We start from the raw sequence: 15,229 nt of genomic DNA, 5'->3' as shown, positions 1-15,229 counted from the left end.
GGATCTTACATTAAAGTGGCCCTGTCATGCTTTTTTCTATTACAAGGGATGTTTACATTCCTTGTAAAAGGAGTAAAAGGGACCTAAACATTTTTTTGTAGGACAGTGTAAAAATAAAAAGTAAAACAAAAATTAAAATGGACCTGTCCGGTCAAGCTCACGCAGAAGCCAATGCATATGTAAGTCGCACCCGCATGTGAAAACGATGTTCAAACCACACATGTGAGGTATCGTCGTGATTGTTAGAGCGAGAGCAATAATTCTAGCCCTAGACCTCCTCTGTAACTCTAAACTAGTAACCTGTAGACATTTTTAATAGTCGCCTATGGAGATTTTTAAGGGTCAAAGTTTGTCGCCATGCCACCGCCGCAATTTTATAGCATGAAATGTTGGGTATCAATTTACTTGGCGTAACATTATCTTTCACAATATAAAAAAAAATTGGGCTAACTTTACTGTTGTCTTATTTTTTTATTCAAAAATTGCGCTTGTAAGACCGCTGCGCAAATATAATGTGACATAAAGTATTGCAACGACCGCCATTTTATTCTCTATGGTGTCTGAAAAAAATATATCATGTTTGGGGGTTCTAAGTAATTTTCTAACAAAAATAAATTATTTTAACTTGTAAACAACAAGTTTGAAAAATAGGCCTGGTCCTTAAGTGGTTAAGGGGGTCATGACAGGGGGCGTGTCCTATTCCTACATACTTCTGCTAATAGGTGTCCCTCGTTCCCATCTCAAAAAATTGGGAGGTATGGAGAACTACTGTGCATACATATTAATATTATTATTATTATTACCAAATTGTACCAAAATGTATTGTAACTGTAATGTTTCCTTCATTTTGTAAAGCACTGGACAAACTGTTGGCACTTTAAAAATCCTGTTTAATAAGTATACAGGATTTCTATAGCGCCAACAGTTCGCAGAGTGCTTTACAATACAGTGCATCCAGAAAGTATTCACAGCGCTTCACTTTTTCCACATTTTGTAAAGTTAGAGCCTCATTCCAAAATGGATTAAATTCATTACATTCCTTAAAATTCTACAAACAATACCCCATAATGACAATGTGAAAGAAGTTTGTTAGAAATCTTTGCAAATTTATTAAAAATAAAAAACAAAAAAATCCCATGTTCATAAGTATTCACAGCCTTTGCTCAATACTTTGGTGAAGCTCCTTTGGCACCAATTACAGCCTCAAGTCTTTCTGAGTATGATGCTACAAGCTTGGCACACCTATATTTGGGCAGTTTCTCCCATTCTTCTTTGCAGGACCTCTCAAGCTCCATCAGGTTGGATGGGGAGTGTCGGTGCACAGCCATTTTCAGATCTCTCCAGAGATATTCGATCGGGTTCAAGTCTGGGCCATCCAAGGACTTTCACAGAGTTGTCCCGTAGTCCCTTCTTTGTTATCTTGGCTGTGTGCTTAGGGTCGTTGTCCTGTTGGAAGATGAACCTTCAACCTGGTCTGAGGTCGAGAGAGCTCTGGAAGAAGTTTTTATCAAGGATGTCACTGTACATTGCTGCATTCATCTTTCCTTTCATCCTGACTAGTCTCCCAGTTCCTGCCACTGAAAAACATCCCCAGAGCATGATGCTGTCACCACCATGCTTTACTGTAGGGATGGTATTGACCAGGTGATGAGCGGTGCCTGGTTTCCTCCAGACATGACGCTTGCCATTCAGGCCAAAGAGTTCAAATCTTTGTTTCATTGGACCAGAGAATTTTGTTTCTCATGGTTTGAGAGTCCTTCAGGTGCCCTTTGGCAAACTCCGGGTGGGCTGTCATGTGCCTTTTACTGAGAAGTGGCTTCCATCTGGCCACTCTACCATACAGGCCTATTTTGTGGAGTGCTGCAGAGATGGTGGTTCATCTGGAAGGTTCTCCTCTCTCCAGAGAGAAATGCTGGAGCTCTGTCAGAGTGACCATCGGGTTCTTGGTCACCTCCCTGACTAAAGCCCCTCTCCCGCGATCACTCACTTTGGCCGGGCGGTCTGCTCTAGAAAGAGTCCTGGTGGTTCCAAACTTCTTCCATTTACAGATGATGGAGGCCCTTGTGCTCATTGAGAAATTTTTCTGTACCCTTCCCCAGATCTGTGCCTCGATACAATCCCATCTCGGAGGTCCACAGACAATTCCTTGGACTTCATGGCTTGGTTTGTGCTCTGACATGCACTGTTAACTGTGGGACTTTATATAGACAGGTGTGTGCCTTTCCAAATCAAATGTCCAATCAACCAAATTTACTGCAGGTGGACTCCAGTCAAGTTGTAGAAACATCTCAAGGATGATCAGTGGAAAGAGGAGGAACCTGAGCTCAATTTTGAGTGTCATGGCAAAGGCTGTGAATACTTATGTACATGGGATTTTTTCATTTTTTCATTTTTAATAAAATTGCAAAGATTTCAAACAAATTTCTTTCATTATGGGGTATTGTTTGTAGAATTTTGAGTAAAATAATGAATTGAATCCATTTTGAACTGTCTATGGCCTTCTTTAGGCACACAGTTAACCCCTTGAGTGCCCTCTTGATCACTCCTGTCACGCAGCCAGTGCCATTAGTACAGGGTCAGTGTACAGTATAATCACTGATCACTGTATTAGTGTCACTAGCAAAGTCATTGTCAGTTAGTGTCCCTCCCAGCCAGTGTCTGTTAGCGCCAGATTGTCCGCCGCCCTATCACAGTCCCACTATAAGTCGCTTATTAACATAATTACTAGTATAGTGTCTGAAAGGATCAGTAACTTCATCACAATCAGAACTACTAGTAGTATAGTGTCCCCAAAATTGCAGTTTCGTTTTTACCAAACTCTTGTAGCAGAATATATTTTGGCCTAAATTTATGACGAAATTCGATTTTATTAGATATGTTTTATAACAGAAAGTAGAAAATATTGTTGTTTTTTTTTTTACATTTTGGGTCTTTTTTCATTTATATAATAAATAAAAAACACAGAGGTGATCAAATACCACCAAAATAAAGCTCTATTTGTGTGAAAAAAAATTATATAAATTTCTCTTGCGTACACTTTTGCATGACCGCACAATTGCCAGTTAAAGTAGCGCAGTAATGTCAAAGGAAAAGATCCAAAGGCCAAACATCATGAAGTAGACCCATGTGCATGAAGTGAGATGAATGGCAGCCTCAGCCCGGACTCCAGCCAGGCCACGCACTAACGCGTTTCGCTTCGACCCTTGAGGCTTAATTATGGGGATCATTGACATTGCTGCAGCTTGGAGCTAGAACAAGTCTCCCTGTCCCTGCCTTCATTCACAGCGGTCTAGTTGGAATTTACCTCTCTACCTGAGCGGCACCTAAATTTTGTCTTTTTTGGGGTCAGAGTAAAATAGTGCAGTGCCGAGTAGTACAAAATGCTCTGGTCATGAAGGGGGTAAAACCTTCTGGAGATCAAGTGGTTACAGGGGCAAATTCTGGACATGTTACAGAGATAAAGGTGGTAAGATTTAGCCAGGGATTTGGTTGTGAGGCTAGAAAGAGAGGTTAGAGTCTAGGATTACACCAAACACCCTGGCATTCGTTGAGGGACCAATAAATGTGCTATAAGTCATGGGGAGGGGATTGGGGAGGAGGAAATATTACAAGCTCAATTTTAGACATGCTGATTTTGAGGAAGTGGTGTGACATCCATCCTGATAGTTCAGTAAATTTGTGGTACATGAGGAGATCAAAGGGGTGAGCTGGGGAGTGGAGAGATAGATCTGGGTGTCGTCAGCATAGAGGTGGTATTGGAAGCCATGGGAGGTTATCAACTTTCCCAGGGAAAAGGTGTAGAGAGAGAATGGAAGATGCCCAAGGACGGAGCCTTGGGGTACCCCAACAGAAAGAGGAAGAGGAGCTGAGGAGATAGTTTTAGGTGACTCTGAAAGTGCGATAGGTAGGAGGAGACCCAGGAAAGAGCAGAGTCACGGATGCCAAGAGAGTGGCATCCGTGTGCCACGATCGGACTTTCCGACGGGAAACGTTGGATGTGAGCTTGTTGGCTGAAAGTCCGACCATGTGTACGCTCCATCGAACATTTGTTGTCGGACTTTCCGCCAACAAATGTTGGCTAGCAGATTCTTAAAAACTCCGCCAGCAAAACTTTGTTGTCGGAATTTCCGATCGTGTGTACACAAGTCCGTCGCACAGAAGTTCACGCATGCTCGGAATCAAGTATGAGCCGGAAGCGATCGGTCTTGTAAAACTAGCGTTCGTAACGGAGATATCACATGACTATTGAACTTCCTTTTTCTCGGCTCGCTGTACGTCTTGTACGTCACTACGTTCGTAATTGTTGGCCAACATTTGTGTGACCGTGTGTATGCAAGACAAGTTGGAGCGAACAACCTTCGAACAAAATTCCACGGTTTTGTTGTTGGAAAGTCCCGATCGTGTGTACGGGGCATTAGACCTTTCCACTGCCTTTGATACAGTTGGCTACCTACTCTTCCTCAATAACCTCCACTCCCTTGGCATCCATGATTCTGCTCTTTCCTGGGTCTCCACCGACCTATCGCACTTTCAGAGTAATGCCCTGTACACACGATAGGATTTTCTGATGGAAAATGTGTGATAGGACCTTGTTGTCGGAAATTCCGATCGTGTGTAGGCTCCATCACACATTTTCCATAGGAATTTCCGACACACAAAGTTTGGGAGCTTGCTATAAAATTTTCCGACAACAAAATCCGTTGTCGGAAATTCCGATCGTGTGTACACAAATCCGACGCACACAGTGCCACGCATGCTCAGAATAAATTAAGAAACGAAAGCTATTGGCTACTGCCCCGTTTATAGTCCCGATGTACGTGTTTTACGTCACCACGTTCAGAACGATCGGATTTTCCGACAACTTTGTGTGACCGTGTGTATGCAAGACAAGTTCGAGCCAACATCCATGGATTTTGTTGTCGGAATGTCCGATCAATGTCTGACCGTGTGTACAGGGCATAAGAGTATAAGTATAATAGATAGTGAAAACTACCAACCTGCGCTAATGGAAGCTGGTTAAACTAATATAGATTAAGGAGCAACACAATATAATGTTGATGAAAAATGAAAAACAATAATTGATTGCAAACCGCGCTCCCTGTAAAGTGCAAGTGCAGATGACGCACTCTAATGTAAACAAAGTAAATGTAGTATAAATATATGGTGTCAATAGTGATATCATGAGTAAATATCACCTCAGTGAAAGCAACGAATAATCAAAGATTGAAAAATAAAATAAAAATAAAACAAAACAAGTGAAAGCAACAGTCCAAATTCAAAATGAGTTCAAAAATTAATTTCAAAAATTATATTCAAAAAATTAAATTCAAGAAAGTGTTCAAATAATGTTGAAATCGGACTTCTAGATGAATCCTGCTGGGGTCCAGCAAGGCATCAGACAACAGTGATCCACCACCAACACCAGCCACACAGCCTACCACCAGATTGTGGTGACTTCCATGACAGAAGTCAAAGAACGCTTCAAGAACAGCCAAGGAAGCTCCACACGATCACGGCTTGGTTCAGGTGCTGGAACTCAGGTAACACTGTTTAAATGCTTAGATGCAACGAACTCCCGGATAGAGATGGGTCATTGAAGACCATTAGTGCCATGTATGGGAAAAAGATGAATGAACTCCCATCGTGAAATATGCCAAAATTTATTGGTCAGGCTAAAAAAGCAAGCTAAAAACAGGCTAAAAACATCTTAGCTTTTTTAGCCTGTTTTTAGCCTGACCAATAAATTTTGGCATACTTCACGATGGGAGTTCATTCGTCTTTTTCCCATACATGGCACTAATGGTCTTCAATGACCCATCTCTATCCGGGAGTTCGTTTGCATCTAAGCAGTTACAGTGTTACCTGAGGTACCTGAGTTCCAGCACCTGAACCAAGCCGTGATCGTGTGGAGCTTCCTTGGCTGTTCTTGAAGCGTTCTTTGACTTCTGTCATGGGAGTCACCACAATCTGGTGAGTAGGCTGTGTGGCTGGTGTTGGTGGTGGATCACTGTTGTCTGATGCCTTGCTGAACCCCAGGAGGATTCATCCAGAAGTCTGATTTCAACATTATTTGAACACTTTCTTGAATTTAATTTTTTGAATATAATTTTTGAAATTAATTTTTGAACTCATTTTGAATTTGGACTGTTGCTTTCACTTGTTTTGTTTTTTTTTATTTTATTTTTGAAGCTTTGATGTTTGATTATTCGTTGCTTTCACTGAGGTGATATTTACTCATGAGTATCACTATTGACACCATATATTTATACTACATTTACTTTGTTTACATTAGAGTGTGTCATCTGCACTTGCACTTTACAGGGAGCGCAGTTTGCAATCAATCATTGTTTTTCAAGAGTATAAGTATGCAGTAATGGCCGTTGGGTGTAGCAGTTAGTAGGTTGTTAGGGAGTTTTAGTAGGACGTGTGGATTCCGTTTCAGTGGAATGTTGTGGGGCAGAAGCCAGACTGTAGGGGGTCAAGAAGGTTGGTGGTATCAGTGAGATAGCAACTCATGGTTGTGGACAAGGCGATCAAGAAATTTGGAGGTAAATAGTAACAGAGGGTCTTAAGTTGATCAAACAGATGGGGGTCAGTAAGGGTTTTCTAAGTATGAGGGTAACCAGTGCATGTTTGAGAGGAGAGGGAAAGGTTCCGGCGTAGATGGAAAGATTGAAGATGTGGGTAATGCTGGATCATGGATGGATCGAATCTTGGTCAGTCCAGCAGGGACTGGCCAAGATTCGATCCATCTATGGGCAGGCTGGTTGTACTGAAGTCGACCCATTAATCGTCTTCGACAGAAACAGCCTGTTGGATTTTTTGCATGCTATCTCTGTCGGCAGCTATAGCCACCAGCAGTAATCATTGTGTTCCACAGGCAGGGAAGGTTCCCCATCAGCAGAACACAAAGGTGGGAGCGATTCCCTCATCAACACTGTCTGTGTTGATGGGGAAATCGAGCACTTTTCTTTCCTGCAACCTGTGGTTGCAGGACAAAAAAAATCACTCCACCTATGGCTTGCCGATGCCTGTTTTACATGGGCTTCAGCTTGTATATGAGCAGTGTGAATGGCAAGCTTTGACAAAACATTTGCAGAGCTTTCAGCGAGCTTTCGTTGAAGCTTTTAAAGTACCATTCAGCTCCAGTTTGTAAATGCTGAACACAGATTCTAATGCCGCGTACACACGGCCGGACTTCCCGACAGAAAAAGTCCAATGGGTGCTTTCGGTCGGACATTCCGACCGTGTGTATGCCCCATCGGACTTTTTCTGTCAGCAGTTCCGACGGACTCAAATATAGAACATGTTCTAAATCTTTCCGTCGGAAATGCCGACGGAGTTTAGCCCGTTGGCAAGTCCGACCGTGTGTACGCGGCATAAGAGTGCTAATTGCCAGGCTTCAACATTTCTAGAAACTTGCTGAAAGCCTGCTGAAGCCTGCTAGCAGATTGGTTAAAGTGGCAATCAGCACTCCCATTAGGATCTGTGCTCAACATTTACAAACTGAAGCTGAATGGGACTTTAAAAGCTTCAACACAGTGCTCTGAAAGCTCTGCAAATGCTTTGTCAAAGCTCGCAGTTCACACTGCTCTTCTACAAGCTGAAGCCTGTGTGAAATAGGCCTAAATCTGGCTATAAATTGATCGAAATTTGGCTGGTTCAGCAGGGACAGGCCAAATTTCAAACCATGTATGGGAAGACTGATTGTACGCAAGTTTATTTATCGATCGACTTGTGTACAACCAGCCTGTTGGAAATTTTTCTCTCGATCAGTGGCGCCATCTATAGCCGGTGATGATGATCAGTGTGTTCTGACTGTGGGGAAGTCTCCTCACTGTCATAATACAATAAATCAGTGGGAGTAATTCCCCCATCCACTTCAAGTGTGCAGATGGGGAAATCATTTTCTTTCATTCAACCATCGTGTTCTCGTATATGACTTGTGTATGGCCAGCCTAAGAACAGATACCGAGGATTACACCCAGCACCCAAGCTCTGGAGGCTCATTTAGATGTGCTTTGAAATATTATGGTTGAATACTATTTTTATTCAGCGAATGCGTAGAATATTACAAAATGCACAGTAGGTAAAGGTCAAAAATAAGGTTGCACCGATACCGGTGCCGATACTAAGCATTTCCAGGAGTATCAGGGGAATGGGGAAGCGTGGCAAACGAATGCAGTTGTGGTACGGCAAGGTGGAGTCACATCACCTCCTCTCCGCCTGTCAATCGCCTCTAAAAAACAATCTGAACGCGGATTGCGATTCAGAGGAGAGGTAGATTTAGACGCACATATAAATACGAATGCCCCTTACATTGGTGATCAATGGGAAGAATGCCCCTTACATTGGTGATCAGTGGGAAGAATGCCCCTTACATTGGTGATCAGTGGGAAGAATGTCCCTTACATTGGTGATCAGTGAGAAGAATGTTCCTTACATTGGTGATCAGTGAGAAGAATGATCCTTACATTGGTGATCAGTGAGAAGAATGTTCCTTACATTGGTGATCAGTGAGAAGAATGTTCCTTACATTGGTGATCAGTGAGAAGAATGATCCTTACATTGGTGGTCAGTGGGAAGAATGTTCCTTACATTGGTGATCAGTGGGAAGAATGTTCCTTACATTGGTGGTCAGTGGGAAGAATGATCCTTACATTGGTGATCAGTGAGAAGAATGTTCCTTACATTGGTGATCAGTGAGAAGAATGTTACTTACATTGGTGATCAGTGAGAAGAATGTTACTTACATTGGTGATCAGTGAGAAGAATGTCCCTTACATTGTGATCAGTGGGAAGAATGTTCCTTACATTGGTGGATAGTGGGAAGAATGCTTCTTACATTGGTGGATAGTGGGAAGAATGCTTCTTACATTGGTCATCATTGGAAAGGAGGAGGAGGACACACCCAAAGAGCTCTCTGTGAGAACCAGCTTTTTTCAAGCCCGGGCCTTGCCTGCTAGCTTGGCCCAGGAATAATGCCTGATCCTGGGGGAGGCCCTGGAAGGGATTCCCCTGATGATACGGGGCCTAGTGAGGAGGAGGAGGAGGAGGAGGTGGAGGATCTGACTGTGGGTCCAGGCCCTGGTGAGAATGTGGATATCTACAGACAGAAGATCATTGACCGTTTTCAGGCAATTGGAAGGGCTGAGGAGAAACTTAAATGTTTAAAAGCTGAACATAAAAACTTCAGGGCCAAGTATTTCCAGGCCTGGAGTAAGAATCATTTAGCCTTTGAAGCCAGAGTTACAGCAGCTGGAGGAGAAGGTAAAGAAACAATCTTTATTATTGGAGAAATTGAAAGAAAGAAGTGGAGCTTTTGCAGAAAAGTTTAACAATGAGAGGAGATTTACCAGCCAGACATCGGTGAGTTCTGTGGATCAGCAGCCGCAGGTAACAGACAACCCGGCTTCATCTGTCTCTGCACCTCTCCCCCCCCATGTCAGGCTGGGGAATCGCCAGCGGCAACCAACCAGGGGGTTGAGAGTGAACATGGCACCCTAAAGTTCATCAAGCAGATGGAGTCACCCCTAAGGGCAGACAGGTCTGTTTATGAACCGGCAGAAGTCCCTGAGGATGAGCAGAGGGGTTACAGACCGGCAGAGCCAGCACTGGTGGAGAAATCCCAGTGCACCATGCTGCCTCCTTCCAACATGTCTGCCACACCGGCTGTAGTGGATGGTGTCCCGGCTGAGGAACAGAAAGGGAAGGAGCTCTGCAAGCAGCTGCCTGTTGGAGTCTCTGCTGTGGAGAAACCCTCTGCAGACATGGAGGGAAAACCCCTGGCAGAGGTGTCATTAGCTCACCAGAGCAATGTGGATGGATCTGCATCATACACCCCAGACATGGATTTTGCTGCTACTGCTGAGACCTGTAGTTCTACAAGCAAGATGGCTGCCAGCTCCAAAGAGACTGTTTCACCTTCACCTGGGCTGATTGATGCAGGTGGTGGAGGGGATCAGCACAGTGCAGCATGTGAAGTGGAGACAGCCATGGAAGTCTCCTGCAATGATTCACCTGTTGCTGTATTAGAACAACCTTCACTCTGCTCAGCTGAAAAATCTGTCCTGATGGAGGAGAAGAGTCTGCCTGGAGGTGATGTGTGTATGGGGACAGCAGTGAGTGAGGACACAGCAGGAACTATGAATGTGACAAAAAAATAATGACAGCAATGATACTGGTAAAGCAAAGGATGTGTTGATGGTGGTGAAGGGGTTAATGTGGCTGCTATAGGTAAAAATGACATTTCTCCTGCTCAGCAGAGGAAAGATTCTTCAGGTGTGCAATCCAATCTCGAATCTGTGCAATCGTTATCTGCCAAAGTTGTTTTAAATGTTTCCAATCACACAGACGGATCTTCTGCAAGGAGGAATATGGGGAGTTATGCGTCTGTTCTGGGGAGTCGCACCAAGGAGGGTGGAGGGAATTTTTTAAATGTTACTCATAATTTGGGGAGGCTTGGTGGTTGGATGGTAAGTGGGATTGTTAGCAGGAACAGGAGGAGGAATGTGGTTCAGTTGAAGTGGGAGGAGGAGGGGACCCCACCAGTAAGGGGAAGGGTGGCTGAGCTGGTTTTGGAAATGGGTTTTCAAGCCTTGGATATATTTGCTTTGATTTGCCCAGTTGGGAGTTATGAGTATGATTTGTCCTTTGTAAAGCCTGAGGGTTTGGATTTATTTTGGGAGAGGTATAGTAGGTACAAGGGCCTTCCGCAGTGGAGTGGTTTGGTTCCAAAGGTGATTTCCAGGCAGCCTCTGATAAAATCGGTGACGATCCTGGTGCGCAACGAATCCATATCAGAGGCTGATTTGATAGTATGGCTACGCCGATATGGTGAGGTCCTCGCTCCACTGCGGAAGGTCCTTGATCAGCATGGGATATGGACAGGGGCCTGGACAGTGTCACTAAAATTGGGGTTGCTGGGCAATGTAGTTCAAGACCTGCCCTGTTTAGCTTTTCTGGGGAGGGATAGGCTGACCATTTTCTACCAGGGTCAGCCTAAGGTCTGTAAAAAATGTGGAGACAAAGGCCTTTTTGCATCTACCTGTACTCGCAAGAAGTGTTCACTATGCCAGGATTTGGGCCATTTGGCCAAAGATTGTACCGAGTCTCGATGCAATTTGTGCCAGAAGCTCGGTCATGCTTATAGTCAGTGCCCGGAGGCATTACATAACTTGCCAGGATTGATGGCTGAGCTGCAGAGGCTCGATAAAGAGGATGAGGCTGCTAAAGTTAGGGCGGAAACAGTTATTGCCCCTCCTGTGTCTGTTACATCTGTTCCAGATTCTGTTTCCCCTAATGATGTGGTCCCCAAGTCTGTCCCTCTTGTGTTTGTTACCTCTGTTGTTTCAGATTCTGTTTCCCCTAGTGATGTGGTCCCTGAGTCTGTCCCTCCTGTGTCTGTTACATCTGTTCCAGATTCTGTTTCCCCTAGTAATGTGGTCCTTGAGTCTGTCCCCCATGTGGTGGTCCCTAATCCTACTGTACGTAGATCCTCCAGACTAGCAGAAGCTGCTGGGGGGGCAGGTTTAGCGGATCTTCCCTCTCTACCTCCAGTCCCTGTCCCTCAGCAGCGCAAACGTGGTCAGGGGAGTGTGGGGGTGTTCGATGGGGGAGGAGTTGAGGGAAAGGTGTCCATATCCCATGTCTCACCCTCTGTTGAGGGGGATTCGGATGATGAGGGGTGGGAGAAGTTTAGGAGGAAGAAGAAGAAGAAGAAGAAGAGGAAGACAAGTAAAGTGGTAATTTCTTCCTCAGAGTCGGACCCAGGAGGGGTTCCTCTTGGTAATACTTTTTCAGTTTTGTCGGGTGATGAGATGTCAGATCTATCTTTCTCTTTATCATCCATGGATGAGGGGGAGTCGCGTAGTCTGAAGAGAGCTGTTTCTGGTGATGAGAGTGTGGTAAAGGTTAAGAAACGACTATCCCAATCATCCTGATGGCAGTTCCCACTCCGATAAAGGTGGCGACCATTAATGTCGCCAGCATTAAATCTGCAAGAGCTCGTGATATTGCCTTATTTTTGCTCAGCGAGTTTGATGGTGAGATTTTATTTTTGCAGGAGACCTGGCTCAATACTTTGGCCGATGTCCATCTAGCAAAAAGAGAGTGGAGATGCGGTCCCTCCTTTTGGTCTCTTGCGGCTGAGCCCTGCAGCGGAGTTGCGGTCCTTTTTAAAACCGATATGGTAACATGCCGGCGGGTAATTGAGGTAGAAATGGGGAGATGCATGGTCTTAGACGTCTCTGTTAGGGGGCAGGACCTGCGCCTGATCAATATCTATGGACCGCAGTCAAAATGGGGCAGGAAATGCCTCCTCACAGAGATCAAGCCCTTCCTTTTTTACGTCCCAGCAGGCTGTCTTTGTAGGTAATTTTAACACCATAATTAGGCCTGAAGACAGGAGAGGCTCCATAGACAGGCTGGGTTACGATAGCGTTTTTCTTAGAGATATGGTGAGACAAGCAGGCCTGGTAGATGTGAATATTAAGCACTGCCCTGGCAGCACGGGATTCACATTTCAGAGAGGGAATAGTCAGAGTAGAATAGATAGGTTTTTTTTTTAAGGAGAACTCTGCTTTCTCGGCTCCTGAGTTGAGGGCGGTGGAGTTCTCTGACCTCTGTATGCTGTCTGTGACTCTGAATGCCTCGGACACTCCCCCCAGGGGAAGGGGTACCTGGAAACTGAATTCGGCTCTCCTGGAAGATGTAGAGGTAAGACAATCCTTTGAGGATTTTTTTCAGGCACAGGTTTCTATTCTGAACTTTTGCAGCAGTAAGTCAGAGTGGTGGGAGCTTGTGAAACAAAGGGCAATTGGACTTTTCAAGGCCATAAGTAAGAAAAAGCAGCTTGGTATGTACATTGCCTACCAGCATTTGCGGAGGAAGCTTGATCGTCTTGTCTCGTATAGAGGAGATCCAGGAGAGATTTCTGAGGTGAAGCTTCTTCTTAGGAAGTGTCAATACGACCGGCATGCCTCCTTGGTTCTGGAGAGGGATTATGGAAAATATCACTCGCCTGATCCTTACCAGAACTGTAAGCGAGGCATAGCAGTTAAGAGGGTCATAGGCCTGAGGGATAGTACGGGTTCCCTGGTGAAGTCCAGATCAGGGATCCTGGAGATCTTCAGATCATATTATGCAGACCTTCTGGGAAGAAAGGACCTTTGTCGGGACAGGATGGAAAGCTTTCTGGATTCTACTCCAGGATTGGGAAACGGTGCGTTGCTTTTGATGGATTTGACAGAACCAATTTCAGTGGATGAGGTAGTTCATGCTTTAGAGAAGCTGGCTACCAAAAAATTGCCTGGGCCAGATGGGTTGACAGCTGAATTCTACAAGTGTTTTAAGTCCATTCTGGCTCCCTTTTTAGCAGAGGTTTATAACGGCTGTCTCTAAGAGGGTTCGCTCCCTCCCTCCATGAAGCAATCCGTTGTGATTCTTCTGTCAAAAGGTAAAGACCCCTCAATGATTAAGAACTGGCGCCCCATCAGTCTTCTCAATGTTGATAGAAAGATCCTGGCGAAGATTCTTTTTGGCGCTTGTCGTCAGTAGCAGGCGATTTGTTGTCCAGTCATCAGCACTGCTCGGTCCAAGGTAGAAGTACTTTTTCAGCGGTTTTAGCTGTCCGGGAGGCTTTGGAACGATGCAGGGCTGCTGGATGGAGAAAGTAATTGCTGGCATTGGATCAGGCGAAGGCTTTTGATAGAGTCAATCACGAGTACCTGTATTTGCTACTTGGTAGATACGGCCTGCAGGGGAGGTTTATAGATTGGCTGAAGACATTATATAGAGGGGCTGAGAGCTTCCCACTGGTTAATGGTTGGGTTGGACGGCCTTTTGAAGTTGGCTCTGGTGTGTGCCAGGGATGTCCTCTGAGCCCCCTGTTATATGTATTCGCAATCAACCCCTTCATAAGAAGGCTAGAGAGTGGATCTTTGTGCGGGGTGCCTTTGGGCATTGCTGGTGTGCCGCCTTTGAAGGTCGTGGCCTATGCCGATGATGTGTCTGTTATTGTCTCTGGGACGGAGGAGGCGCAGGAGGTGGTCTCTATGATAGAGCAGTACACGGAGGCTTCTGGTTCTAAAGTCAACCATGAAAAGAGTGAAGTTTTCTGGATGGGTGAGGAGGGTGAAAGCTTCGAACTTCCAGATGCCTTCCCAGAGCCCCAGCAGGAAATGAAAGTGTTGGGCATCAAATTTGGTCCTGGTGACTATGGTCATCGAAATTGGGAAAGCAGATTGGTGTGTGCCAATGCCAAAGTAGCAAGCTGGAAGAAATGGAAGCTTTCCTTGAGGGAGAGGGTTGACTTGATCAAAACGTACCTGGTCCCAATTTTTTTTATATGTCAGCTTCGTCTGTATCTTGCCAGCATCTCTCTATGCAAGGGTGTACAGCTGTTTTTTCCAACTGTTATGGGGAAATAGGATGAACCTGATCAAACGCAATGTAACTTACCTGTCTAGGGAGGGTGGCCTAGGAATGGTCAACCCAATAGTTTTCTTTTCTCTGCTCTTTTTAAAGTACAATCTTGGTAACATGCTAGCAGAGAACCCGCCGGGATGGGTGGGCATTTTTCAATCTTGTTTTAGGCCTTTTCTGCAATGCTGGGAAGATGGCGGGCCAGTGAAAAGTCTGAGAGTCCGACATGGCAAGCTCCCGGCTTATGTTGCCCCATGTCTGAAAATACTTCGGCAGTGGCGGGTGACAGTGGTGGATATCAAGTCCCTCCCTAGGAAGCTTCTGGAAAGGACGATTTTGAGCTCTGCTTTCAGTGTGTCACTGGCCTTAAGGGATTGCCCAGGCTCTGTAATGAGGGAGGGGTTGCGTTTAATCAATTTAGAAAGAATCCCCTTGAAGTTTAGGGATCAAGCCTGGCTTGCTTTCCATGGAAGGCTCTATGTCAGAGGGAACTTGAAGCATCGCCCTGTGGATGATTGGGATTGTCCTAGAGTGGAGTGTGTTGGTAAAGTAGAGTCTATGGACCACTTTTTGCTGCAGTGTCCCTTTAACATAGAGGTGTATAAAATGGTGGGGAGGGCTCTAGGCATCCCCTTTTTCTATCGCATGAGTTATGCGGAGTGGGTGTACGGGGCATTCCCGACTCGCTGGGATTTTGATTTGGATACACTGTTTTTAGTTAGTATAGTTGTCCGTTACTTCACATGGAATGCACGGTGCCAGATTACCCTGCGGAAGAAAGTCCTCTCTGTTGAGGTGGTGGTGC

At 45.0% G+C, this 15,229-nt stretch overlaps 1 protein-coding gene across 1 annotated transcript in view; it reads right to left on the bottom strand.

The window, feature by feature from the left end:
- LOC141102792 (uncharacterized) overlaps window positions 1-15,229 on the bottom strand; it is a 64,189-nt gene that overhangs the window by 41,826 nt on the left and 7,134 nt on the right. The gene's annotated exons all lie outside the window — the stretch shown is intronic.

This window comes from Aquarana catesbeiana, linkage group LG07, assembly GCF_042186555.1.
Source record: "Aquarana catesbeiana isolate 2022-GZ linkage group LG07, ASM4218655v1, whole genome shotgun sequence".
In the NCBI taxonomy this organism is placed as follows: Eukaryota; Metazoa; Chordata; class Amphibia; order Anura; family Ranidae; genus Aquarana; species Aquarana catesbeiana.
This window is presented reverse-complemented; position numbering and strand designations above follow the sequence as displayed.